The 12497-nt window shown below is 41.0% G+C and overlaps 1 protein-coding gene across 2 annotated transcripts in view; it reads left to right on the top strand.

The window, feature by feature from the left end:
- The window catches only part of LOC141770562 (solute carrier family 12 member 9), a 94387-nt gene that overhangs the window by 58196 nt on the left and 23694 nt on the right, over window positions 1–12497 (top strand). The window lies entirely within an intron of this gene.

The following is a 12497-nucleotide window of genomic DNA, read 5'->3' as shown; positions in this document are numbered from 1 at the left end:
ACTGGCTGTTAGAAAGAATGCAAGTTGAGCTTTGGCTTCACTTTTCAGACCCAGAGGTTGCCCTCTGGTTGTAAACGGGCACAACAGCAAAAGTAGTGCTCGGATGAGTAGCGTGCCTGCCTGTTATAGCATGTCATAGCCGCCTGTTTAAGCGGAAATGCATGTGTTTGGGAAGTAGTGAGCATTCGACTGGATAAATGAGACTTGAATTTTACTGCATGAGCGTGAGAGTTTGTAAACGGATGTTTTGACGTATACTTTTGCTGTTGTTTGCTATTTACTTCAATTCAGCAAGACTTTTTTTCTCCGTTTTTGGATTCTCCGTTCACCGCGGAGGCATGCGGGAAAAGCAGTTTTCTACAAGAATTCAAGTTCAAGTAATTGATATACAAATTGTAATTTCGGGGGTGAAGTGTTCCTTTAACCTGTCATAATGAAGGCCTACGGCCGACACCCTGCGACGTGACTTTCTGCAGCACATTTTCCTCACTAAACACACTCCTCCTCTCTTTTTCTACCTCTGCCATTGTTTACGTTATGTGTGTAAAGATGTGGTTGTTTGCCAGCTGGATGCTGCTATGGTGACAGTGTACTAATTAAAAGTCATAAAACTGGCCACTGCTTATAGCCCCGCGTTGGAGAGGGACTGACAATAAAACTGTGTGTGTGTGTTTGTTTTTGCGGGGGGCGCAGCCTGAACTGGATGCTCAAGTAACAGCGCGTGGAGATGTTTAGAGATTTAAATTTACAGTGTTTGTGTGTGTGTGTGTGTGTGTGTGTGTGTGTGTGTGTGTGTGTGTGTGTGTGTGTGTGTGTGTGTGTGTGTTGTTTGTATTCCTAGGACACTTGCAATGATCCTGATTTATAAAAGCTCCCCGAAGCCATTTCCACACAACAGTAGCATAACCCGAGGACAGTGTGTGTAGTGTAGCTCGATGATTACATCACGGCGTCAGCGCTGCCTGGCTTTTCCATTCACTCTGCAACTTTTTTATGACTTATTCTATATTTTCTGTGTGAAGTGTTGATGGTGTCACAAAATGGAATGTTGTCATCCAAACCTTTAATTTATAAAAGTGCACCCCCAAATCCAATAACCTATATTGTTTTTCTAAAGACATACCCTCCTTGATTAAACTCCTCCGCTGGCTGTGAAGTACATTTCAAACATGACAACCGCAACCGTTTTTATTTGTTATGGAGGAGAGAAAGTGTTTAAACACCATGCATCACTTTTTTTGTTGTGACAGATCGCCTCCAGCGCTGCATTCCGGTGTTATATATTCCTCCGCAGTGATAGTTGGAAATGAGTCGCAAGACGTGTGAGAACATTTGCGGCTTTCCACATCAAGGACACATCAGTCACGTCTAGTTGGAATCAGCACCAGACAGTGTAAACATACTGTACATCTGGAAAACAAAATAATTATCATCCTGTAATATTGACTCTCAGCACAGTGGGATTTTATTCAACTGTGGTGCTTCTGAATACTTTGTAGGATGATGTTAGTGGATTGGTTGAATATTGGACTGCTTCCTTTACTTAGTTTAAACGTGAACACAGAGATGATGTTTGGAACAAACTTCTCTTGTCACATTTTAGTGAAGATGACAATAGAACAATATGCCAAAAACTTCAGAGCAGTCCTTTTTTTAGTGCTGATAAGACTGCATGGTGAAAGTAGTTCCATTGTGAGCTCTCGAACCATATTATGTAGGAGAAATAACTCCATGTTTTGTCTGCTAACGAGCCTTTGTAGCATACTAGTGCAGTGCCTATTTGGAACGGGGCCGATACTTGGTTCTGCTTGCAGCGTTGTCGAGAACCTTGGTATGGCTGCTTATACAAACCAAGTGTGAAGAGCGCCACCTATTGGCCAAATGGCACCAAATTTGCCATGGTCACTCGGACATTACATCTACACATGTCCACCAAATGTGGTCGCAAACCATTCAGGAGATATGAAATTTTTTTGTAATATAAGCCCTGCCCACAACATTTGAGCTAACTTAGAAAAACTGTATCCAAAAAAAGAATCCAAAGAAGTAACTTTTTCTGACTTGGAACCAGAAATGGTCAGTACCAAATTTGGTGACATTGCAAAAAGTCAGATTTGGACAAAATTCTAAGTGGCTGAAAATCAATATAGACATAATGGGCGTGGCTTATATGGATAGATTCGTCTGGACCCACAACATTTGGTTTCTGAGACTTATGGTTCAAAAGTTACAGGCCAAAGCGTGAAGTTAATTGTTATAGTGCCACCATCTGGCAAAATTGCACCAGATTCAACACCTTGGACAGACAGAGATTCCTTTCTTTATAGTTAGATATTACTCTCTATAAGAAGTGGACGTTGTCACCGTGACGTCACCCATTGGTTTGTAGACTTCTGTTTTGAAGCCTCAAGTTCGACATTTTGGCTTTTGGCCGTTGCCATCTTGGTTTTTTGCCGTCTCCATGTTGGATTTCTGCAACCAGAAATAACACGAGAGGGTGGAGCTAAGTACAACCAAATGCTGAATAAGACATTTTCAGGCAGACCAAAATGTTACAATTAACTTTCATGAACTGAAAACACACTGTGAAAGGGTTAAAGTTATAAGTTTAAGCGATCTGTCATTCACAAGGTAGCCACGCCCTAAAGCATCCCCTGCTTTATGGTCTATTTGACTCTAAATGGGATCATAATTTACTAAATGAACATCATGCTGTATTGAAGAAGACTTGAAACTAGTCATTGAGACCATAAACTCATGTTTACAATGTTTACTGAGGTAATAAATCAAGTGAGAAGTAGGCTCATTTTCTCATAAACTTCTATACAATCAGACTTCATTTTGCAACCACAGACATATGTTGCAAGGATTATAAGAATCATCATATTGGTGTGATTGTATGCATCAAAGGGTTAAATCGAGCATTTATGAAGTGCTTAGAGGATATTTGAAAATATCGCAGTATACAATGTATCGTGTATTGCGATATAGCCTAAAAATATTGCGATATTATTTTTAGGCCATATCACCCAGCCCTTGTACCAACCATGTCATACTAGCTTGTTGGAAAGGAGGATAAATAACGCTCCAAACGTGTGCTAAATTTTGGTGAGGAAAAACTGTCATGGCCATTTTCAAAGGGGTCCTTTGACCTCTGATCTCGAGATATTTGAATGAAAATGGGGTCTGTGGCTACCAACGAGTCTCCCCTTTACAGACATGCCCACTTTATGATAATCACATGCAGTTTTGATCATGTCAGCACACTGACACACTGACAGCTGTTATCTGTTGGGCTGCAGTTTGTAATGTTGTGATTTGAGCATATTTTTTATGCTAATTGCAGTACCTGTGAGGGTTTCTGGACAATATTTGTCATTGTTTTGTGTTGTTAATTGATTTCCAATAATAGATATTTACATACATTTGCATAAAGCAGCATATTTGTCTACTCCCATGTTGATAAGAGTATTAAATACTATTCAAATCTCCTTTTAAGGTACATTTTGAACAGATACAAAATGTGCAATTAATCGTGATGAGATATTTTAATGGATTGACAGCCCTAGTTAAAATGCATCAATTTCACCTGCCACAAGAGTGCGCTGTGAACATCAGTATACAGTGTCTGCTTTATAGTATTAATGCTGTAACTAACTTTCTGTACAAAACACAGCGAGTGTGCCCAGTGTTTCCTCTGGTGCCTTCCATGTACAGTGCCGCTGTGTGCTATCTGCTCATGCCTCGTTATCACTGTGTGACCGCTGGCAAAGGCTGCAGGACACAAAGTTAGCGGCAAAACTTTCCTCTCGCTGATCTCTCCCCGTCGGCCGGGGGACCCCGGAGCCCCCGGAGCTGATAAGACGGCCTGTTGTCTGGCCGGCCGCCCGCTGTGGGCCTCCTTACTGCTCCCCTGATTTGTTAATTCTGCCAGTTGCCGTGTCACCGGGCAAATTTCAACGCCAGTTGTTTGTGTATGTTTTTTTTTTTTTTTTTTGCAGCTTGCGTTCTCTGCTTCTTTCACTCCCGCTCTCTGTCTGGCTCTCTCCCACGTCTCTTTCCAGGCAAAAAGAATTAAAAGCCATTTAGCGCCGTCTCTCCCCCTGAGAACTGCTCTGTAATTAGCATAACTAATTTAGCAGAAATATTTCCCTTTCCCTTAAATTTGTTGTTGTGTGTAGGGGAGGGGAGGGATTGAAATTATGATGTAGCGGAAAAGATGTCTGCTTGTTAAGTGTGTTTGTGTTTGTTTGTGTACGTGCGTGCGTGCACATGAGTATACAACAGCAGAGTGAAGGTATGCGATTTGGAGACTGTGTTTGTGTGTCTGAGATCCAAGTCACGCTGGATGATTTTTTTTTTTTCTAATCATTGATGTGTGAGTGCATCTGTCTCTTGGACTATCTCTCTCTCTGTGTGTGTCTGTGTGTGTTTGTGTGCTTGCTTGTGAGTATTTTCCTTCCTTTATGTGTGTTTTCAGTTTTATCTTTGTGTTGTGTTGTGTGTGTGTGTGTTGTGTGTGAGGAGGCTTCTGTTGGCTGCAGCTTTATCAGCAGCGGCTCCAGCTGTGTGGAGTGTTCCTCGGGGGGTACTGTGTGTCCTGCTGCTGATGCTGCATGGGCACCGGCCACTCCTGCTTGTGGCTTAAATACGCATGAACACACACACACACACACACACACTAACCAAACACACATAAACACGTGCACACACAGTATCACGGGGTCACTGGCCAGGATTCAGGACACAACCGAGCGCTGCAGCACGCTGATGCCAGAGGATGTTTGTGGAAAGCGCGGAACTCGGTCACACGCAGGCGATGACCTTCAGTCGGAGTGGGCAGCTGAAACGCAACAACAACTGGCATGTCCAAATTACAGCAGCATTCTCTGCAGCTACCTTTTATTGTCTTTGTAATAATCTGTGAATTGACCAGCTGAACCATTAGCTCCAATAACAATACGCTGTCCTCTGCCGGGCCCGACCTTTGTCCGAATATAGGAGTCAGAGTGATGTGACAGATTGGAGTGCGTAAAAATCCAGATGGGTCATCAGCCGTGTCTGGATGGATGAGAGAAAGTAGGTTGTTAGAGGATCATTATCTGTTAATGGAGGGGTATGACTTGATGGTGGTTAAGGATTTAAGGTGCGTGCCTAAACTCAAACCACAGATTCAGAGCTGTATAGTTTGATTTAGAGCTGATACTGACCCTATTGTTTCTCCAGGTTCTTTGTCAGGTATTTTATAAGTAGACTGTATCTCAACTTGGCAATTTCACAAGCGAAGAACATTTGATTTCCGGTTGAAAAATCATCGATTTTTTTCTGGGTTAGAGAAATATGGTATCAGATCGGTGCATAGACTGGCGTACTCGCCGATACCAGAGACAGAATTTTGGGCAGTATCGGACGCACTTCCGATACCGGTATCGGTATCCGATACCGGTATCAACTCTAGTGTTTGGAGTGAAGACTGTAGATCAGACGATGCTGCCATGTCAGAGCTTGTAGGACCATCACCAAACCCAGTCCGTACCATAGAGGCCTGCAGAGACACTACACACACACACACAAGAGGCAAAACTCACGGATACCATTCACACGGACGAAGAAGAGACTAAAAAAGGATGCTGCTGTTAATAGAAGACCAAACATGATGCAGTAACCGCTTATATTATCATGACAGGAGTCCTTGAATCTGTTGGGCTGAGGTTAAAGTCCTGAGAATCATCCCATCATGCAGCTGTGTTCAGGTAGTTTTTAGGTCAAGATACATTGAGCTGAATTGGTTCCCATGTTATACCACCCTGATCCAATAACAAGTTACTTCTTAAGTTCTTAAGTGTTTTCTTAAGGTCAGTCCAGTGCCAGTGTTGGGACGCTGCCTGACGTAACGTCTCATACACTCACTGACTCCTCACTTATAGAACCTGGCAGCCCCCGTGTGTGTGTGTGTGTGTGTGTGTGTGTGTGTGTGTGTGTGTGTGTGTGTGTGTGTGTGTGTGTGTGTGTGTGTGTGTGTGTGTGTGTGTGTGTGTGTGTGTGTGTGTGTGTGTGTGTGTGTGTGTGTGTGTGTGTGTGTGTGTGTGTGGGGGGGAGTGTCAGGATAAAGTTTCTGTCCCCGCTTTCCCTCAATTATGACGTGTTTTTTTGGCTAAAGGCCGGATTCTTCATCTGTTTCCTTTGCTTAATGTCTCTAAGGACTTGATGGCGGCGATTATTTCAGGGTGCTTTTGCTGTGTCAGCTAAGTGACATCAGTCGCTGGAGAACAAGAGAGACGGCTGAGGGGGTGAGAGCGAGGCGATTGCGCGGAGGGGGACCGTTGCCGCTGATGATAGAGGGACCTCAGAGACAAAAGAGATGGGTGGGCGAGCTTTTATCGTAATTGCACCTGCTCTCCGATGGGATGGAGAGAGGGAGGAGATCAGAGAACACCGCCGATGCTAAGTGATCAAGTCTAAGAAGAAATAAAAGCAAAGTTTAAAGACAGTAGGTCAGTGCGGTGCAACACCGAGTTCAGGCTGGATGGTATTGCAATCCACTTACAATATGATGAAGCTTCCTACGGAGTTTTAACAATTCAATGTTTTGTTTAGGGCTTTCAAAGTTAACGCGATAATAACACGTTAACGCAAAGTCGTTTTAACGCCACTAAGTTCTTTAATGCAATTTGTTTTTAAGTTGTAGTGTTCTCCGTTTTGAAGCTAGATTGAAGAAATCCTAAGCAATCCATTGGTACCAACCATGTCATACTAGCTTGTCAGGAAGGAGGGCAAATAACGCTCCAAACTTGACACAAAATTTTGGTGAGAAAGACCTGGCATGGCCATTTTCAAAGGGGTCCCTTGACCTCTGACCTCAAGATATGTGAATGAAAATGGGTTCTATAGGTACCCAAGAGTCTCCCCTTTACAGACATGTCCACTTTATGATAATCACATGCAGTTTGGGGCAAGTCATAGTCAAGTCAGCACACTGACACACTGACAGCTGTTGTTGCCTGTAGGGCTGCAGTTTGCCAGCGTTTGTGAGGGTTTCTGGCCAATATCTGTCATTGTTTTGTGTTGTTAATTCATTTCCAATAATACATATATACATATATTTGCATAAAGCAAGCATATTTGCCCACTCCCATGTTGATAAGAGTATTAAATACTTGACAAATCTCCCTTTAAGGTACATTTTGAACAGATAAAAAAATGTGATTCATTTGGGAGTAGTCGTGATTAACTTTGGACAATCATGCGATCAATCGCTATTAAATATTTTAATCGATTGACAGCCTTAGTTTTATTATTATTTCCTTTCAAAAGTCTCACTGGAGAAATCACTCCACTGTGCTCTGGGAGGGTTTAACTCCACAGGTTTAGTAACACCCGCGATGAAACCTGTCCGACTCCGTCTTCAAGAGCTGATAGCCATCTAACTAATTTCACTAGTGTGACATTCAGCGGTGAGTTGAAGTGTCCCGTGTGGTCTAAACGCTGTTTCAGAGGATTTTCCACCTGGACAAGTTTTTTGCAATTTGTCTGTAATGCGTACACCTACAAATAGTCAGATAAAACTCACCAAATGGCAGAGTCAACTGTTTGAATTTCAAAGAGACAGAAATCTTGTGTTTATATTGTAGCAGGCTCATGTTAAGCAACCCAGCCGGTGTGATGCTATATGCCAAAGGATACCAAAGGGACAAGAGAGGGAATATTGCTTTAGGAGTAGGTTTTATATTTTGCTCAGAAAAGGACAACTTCAGCATGCTGATGATTCTTGCTCTCTCGGTCCTTTTATTGGTGAGATGTAAAAAATATCAAATAAACTTGAAAACTGCAGTAGAAAACAGTCTGATCTACAACAGAGATATATTGTATCGGAACGTATATAAAGTTTGTCCACCAGTGAGCACTCACAAGTAAATTTTTTTTACTTTAAAGTGTCCTTACTCAGTGCATATCTTGGTCACAATTCTTTAAAGGTACTGTTTGTAACTTCTTACATGTATAAATCGGGTTGGTGTCCAATGTGCGCTCGCGTTTGGCTACGCTGTTCCAACACAAACTACACGGAAGCACCAAAACCCGCAAAGTTATATAGGCCTGTCTTGCAAAACAGTGTCAACTCTTCCTGCTCCACCCCCCCGACCGCGGTCAGAGGACACGGGGGAGACGATGCTGTGTCTGCTTCGCTGCCTGCCTGTTTGCCTTCACTCACACACCGCACTCGTTCTCACTTGCTCCACCACTCACACGCATGCGCGCACACTACACACTGCAGAAGACTGAAGTCTGAAGCAGGAAACATGGTATCAGCATTGATTCATGGAGAGACCTTCGTCTGGTCAGCTAACATTACTGCCAAGCAGCTGAAATATAGAGTGATATTGTGGTTTTAGCTGATGCGTGTCGCCTCACTGTTTTGACTGATGCTCGTTCATGTCTATGTAGAGCGAGCAACAGGACGCTGACTTTCGTTGACTTAATGGCCACAGGTGTCACTGTTAACAAGCAATTTCTGATTCTTACATAGAGTCCCTTTAACAAAAAACTAATTTCTGGTGGCTCAGAGTTGCTTTGAGCTAAATGCTAACTCAGTTGATGGTAATGCTGGTAATGTTTACCATGTTCACCACCTGCTGATTAGCACTAAACACAAAGTACAGCTGAGGCTCATGGGAATGTCATGTTGTTTTGCTGGTATTTGGGCATAAACCAAAGCCAGAGGATCAAGTTATTACCATTCAGTGTTTCCCATAGGTTAGCTGCTGTTGGCTAAAAAGTCCCAGAAACTTTTGGTGGAAACCCAGCTTAAGTTATTAGGCTTCATCCTCTGGGGACCATGAATATCTATATCAGATTTCTTGGCAATCCATCCAATAGTTTTTGAGACATTTCAGTCTGGACCAAAGTGGTGGAACCAGCTGACAGACTGACATTGTTATCCTTAGATGAAAATGAATATCAGCAACTCTCCCATTTTGATATCTGCCTCAAAAATCCATTATTGATCTGGTTCTAAATACTAAGAATAATTTTGGCAAATGGGGCAGATTCACTGTCTCAGTTACACAGGATGAGACTCTTGAATATCAGTGCAAACGATTGGCTTTCAGCAGCTTTGTTCTTTAAAAGTATTCAGTTTCAAACCTCAGGCCGGCTCACATATTCCTTTGCCCCTCCCTAATCAAAGACTTAAACTTGACCAATAAAAGGGCTACTGGCTGTCTCGTGGCCGTCTGTTTCGATCCCTCCCTCTCTCTACTCTTTTCATTTAGTTTCCCCGGTGGTCTGACCCCCCTGCTATCCTCTCGACACTTTCACACTCTCCTGCTGCGTTGGTGTTCGGCAGCGGTTACTTTAAAGAGTCTAAATCTGTTAATGTATCCGAGGAGGAAGCCAGTCGGTCATTTGAGCCGCGTCGTGTAATTACAGCTGGGACTATTTTAATGGCTGTTTATCCACTCGGCTGCAGTTATTGCAGGGAATCTGGGGTCAATTACATGATCCTCCAAAACACGTGAGCGCTCCCGTCCCCTACGCATAGCTCCCAACTCTGAGCCCCCCTTCAACTCATTTACACTTAATTGACACACACGGTTATGAAAGTATATTTTGACAGCTCCATACATGTGCAATGAATACAACAAGGCACTTCATGCATATATGAATTCAAGCTCATGCACACAAACACTGAGAGGTCTACAGCAGTCTGCAGAGGCAGCTTATTATCCATGTGCAGTGTTTGTTTTTATTATTGCTCCTTTCCCGGCATTAACTCCATATTTGCTTTGATTCCGCCGTGCAGTCACGCATTAGGAAATTGTGTGTTTGTGTGAAGAATTCGAGTCGAAGTAATTATAGTTTGTCTGACATTGACATTCAGACATCACTTTTGGTTCAAATCTGACCTTTTTAGAACAATATTGCAGCGTAACTTTGGTTAGTTACGACAGGCCCCGGCGCACGCTATTATGACGGACCCTAGAGTTACTAGCTATGAAGCACTCACCGACACATACACACCTTCATATTGTCTTGTCACATGATCAAATAGAGACGACATTGGACGGTTACACTTAATTACCATTTATGAATGGTAAATTGATAGTTAATTAACATCGATATTAGTTATTTTACTGTTCACAAACAACTAAATGATAATTAACAATGTTTACTTATTATTAGTAATGCTATAATTTGTTATTTTAACAGTTTATTGTTGCACATATTCTAACGTTTTATATACTATGTAGGTATTTGTTAATATTTAAGATATTGGTAAACCTTAAAGAAATTGTTTGTAAAACATCTAGAAACATTACATAGATATTTTTTAACACTTTGTTGATGGTTAATATATTAGTTTGTAAACCATCTATAAACATTATTTTGATGGCTATTATAAAGTTTTAAATATTATATTATAATTATGATAATACCTTGTTAAATGGTTAATAAATACTTTATAAAGCGTCTATAAACATGAATTAAATAGAAAGTTAATACTTTGTCAGTGGTTAATAATTGGTTTCTGGTCCATCTATCTATGTAATGTTTATAGATGTTTTACAAATGATTTCTTGAAGGTTTACAAATTATTTGGAAATTACTAACCAATATCTAATATAATATTTAAACTGTTATAACATGTGCAACAATAAACTGTTAATAAATAGTTTATTAACGTAATCAGAATGTAATTGTTATCGTGTCGTATCAGCTATGATACAATATAGAATTTATAAACTCATATATTACACAAGCTAATGATAAAATAACAGAAATAATAGCATTACTAATAATTAGTAAACATTAATTATCATGTCAATTTACCATTTATAAATGATGGTTATCAGTTAGTGTTACCAAAATAATAAATTATTCCTTTAATGGGACTATTTGTAACTTTCAGAAATGCTTGTTAACAGCGGCACCTGTGGCTGTTAAGTCAACGAAAGTCAGCGTCGGGCTCGCGCTTGCTCGCTCTAAATATACATGAACGAACATCGCTCAAAAGAGGTGGAGCGAGAACGCGAGCCCGGCAGAGGAGCAGAGGCTCTGGCCACATGCGAACGTGGTGCATATGCACATATGCGAGCGCGCATATGCGAGCGTGCATGGGATCCCAACCCGGTACACTTATACGCTTAAAAAGTTACAAACAGTCCCTTTAATTGAATATTTATTAATATAATTTATTTAGAAAAAGCACATAATTTTGTTAAATATTGCTACTGACTATTTGTGCCTCTCCCCCCCCCCCCCCCCCAAAAAAAAAAAAGATTGAGAAGAGTTTGCCCTTTTTGAGGGCATACTGTATATAGCTAATGTTTATATTTATGCCCCATATCACCTGCCACATATTGTTAATACGTATTCAACTTGCAGTGGTTGTATGGCACGGTGTGGTACAATGACACCAGATAGCTGCGGCCTGGACTGCTGGAGCATCAGTCACAAACACTGTGAAATGAGACAGTGAGGTTTTTAAAAAAATCCTGATGTCAAAAGCCAAGCAAGTATTCACAAGTAGAGTCTCACTGCAAGAACAGGATGTTCTTCAAACATTAGCATTGAGTTGAATAAAGATGAGTTGGCAGTCTCAACAAAAACAGAATGTATTTGAAAGGTTTGTTTATTTTTCTAAATCTTAGTATATGTGATGCGTCGTTCCTTAGAACTTTCTCCCTTTAATTACATTTCACTATTTTCATTCCCCACATTTCTAAATAAACAACAAGATATTAAGAGTCTGAAATGTTTCCCTAAAGAATTGCGTTAAGGAGCATTTACAACATCATGTGACACTGAAACTGTCCAGTGAAACCCAGACAGATGACATTCTTCCACGGGTGTAACGGCTATTTAACAGATTCCCTCAGCGTTGCTGAAAGTTGGTTAATTTTCCAGATGGCTAACTCACTCTTATGAAATTGCTGTATTTTATATTCTTTACTTTTTTGAAAGTAAAAGAAGATGCACACGGTCTCGTATCTTCCTTTCACTTCATCAGAGCAACATGCTGATCATCAGACTTAAAAGACAAATCAGCACCACCAGAATGTACTCAACATGTACAAAGACAGCAGTAAAGATGTACTCAAAAAATCTGTAAAAGTGGAACCATGTTAATACTTCAGAACTTAATGAATGCACTACTTATCAATGGCAATACGCATACAGCACTTATCTATAGATTAATATGTTTTATTCTTGAAATGCATCACGGTGCTGTGTCACATTTTAAGATGTATTGTGACCATTTACCTAATGTGAGATACAGTAGAATTATGACTGAAATAGCGGCAGATTCATGCGTATAAACGGCTTCACAGTTATTTGTTTCTATCTAATTAACTGTTAAAATAAAGTCACACCATCTGCCCCTGGCTGCAGATTTATGGTTCTGTGTGTTTCACATCGTGCTGCTTTGAAGCATCCAGACAATAAAATGATTTCCTGAGGAAAGCATCATCATTTTGTTGAGCTTGTTGTCGTCATGC

The sequence above is a fragment of the Sebastes fasciatus genome, chromosome 7 (genome assembly GCF_043250625.1).
Source record: "Sebastes fasciatus isolate fSebFas1 chromosome 7, fSebFas1.pri, whole genome shotgun sequence".
NCBI classification, from domain to species: Eukaryota; Metazoa; Chordata; class Actinopteri; order Perciformes; family Sebastidae; genus Sebastes; species Sebastes fasciatus.
The sequence above is the reverse complement of the archived record's forward strand: the minus strand, read 5'-3'. Positions and strand labels throughout refer to the sequence as shown.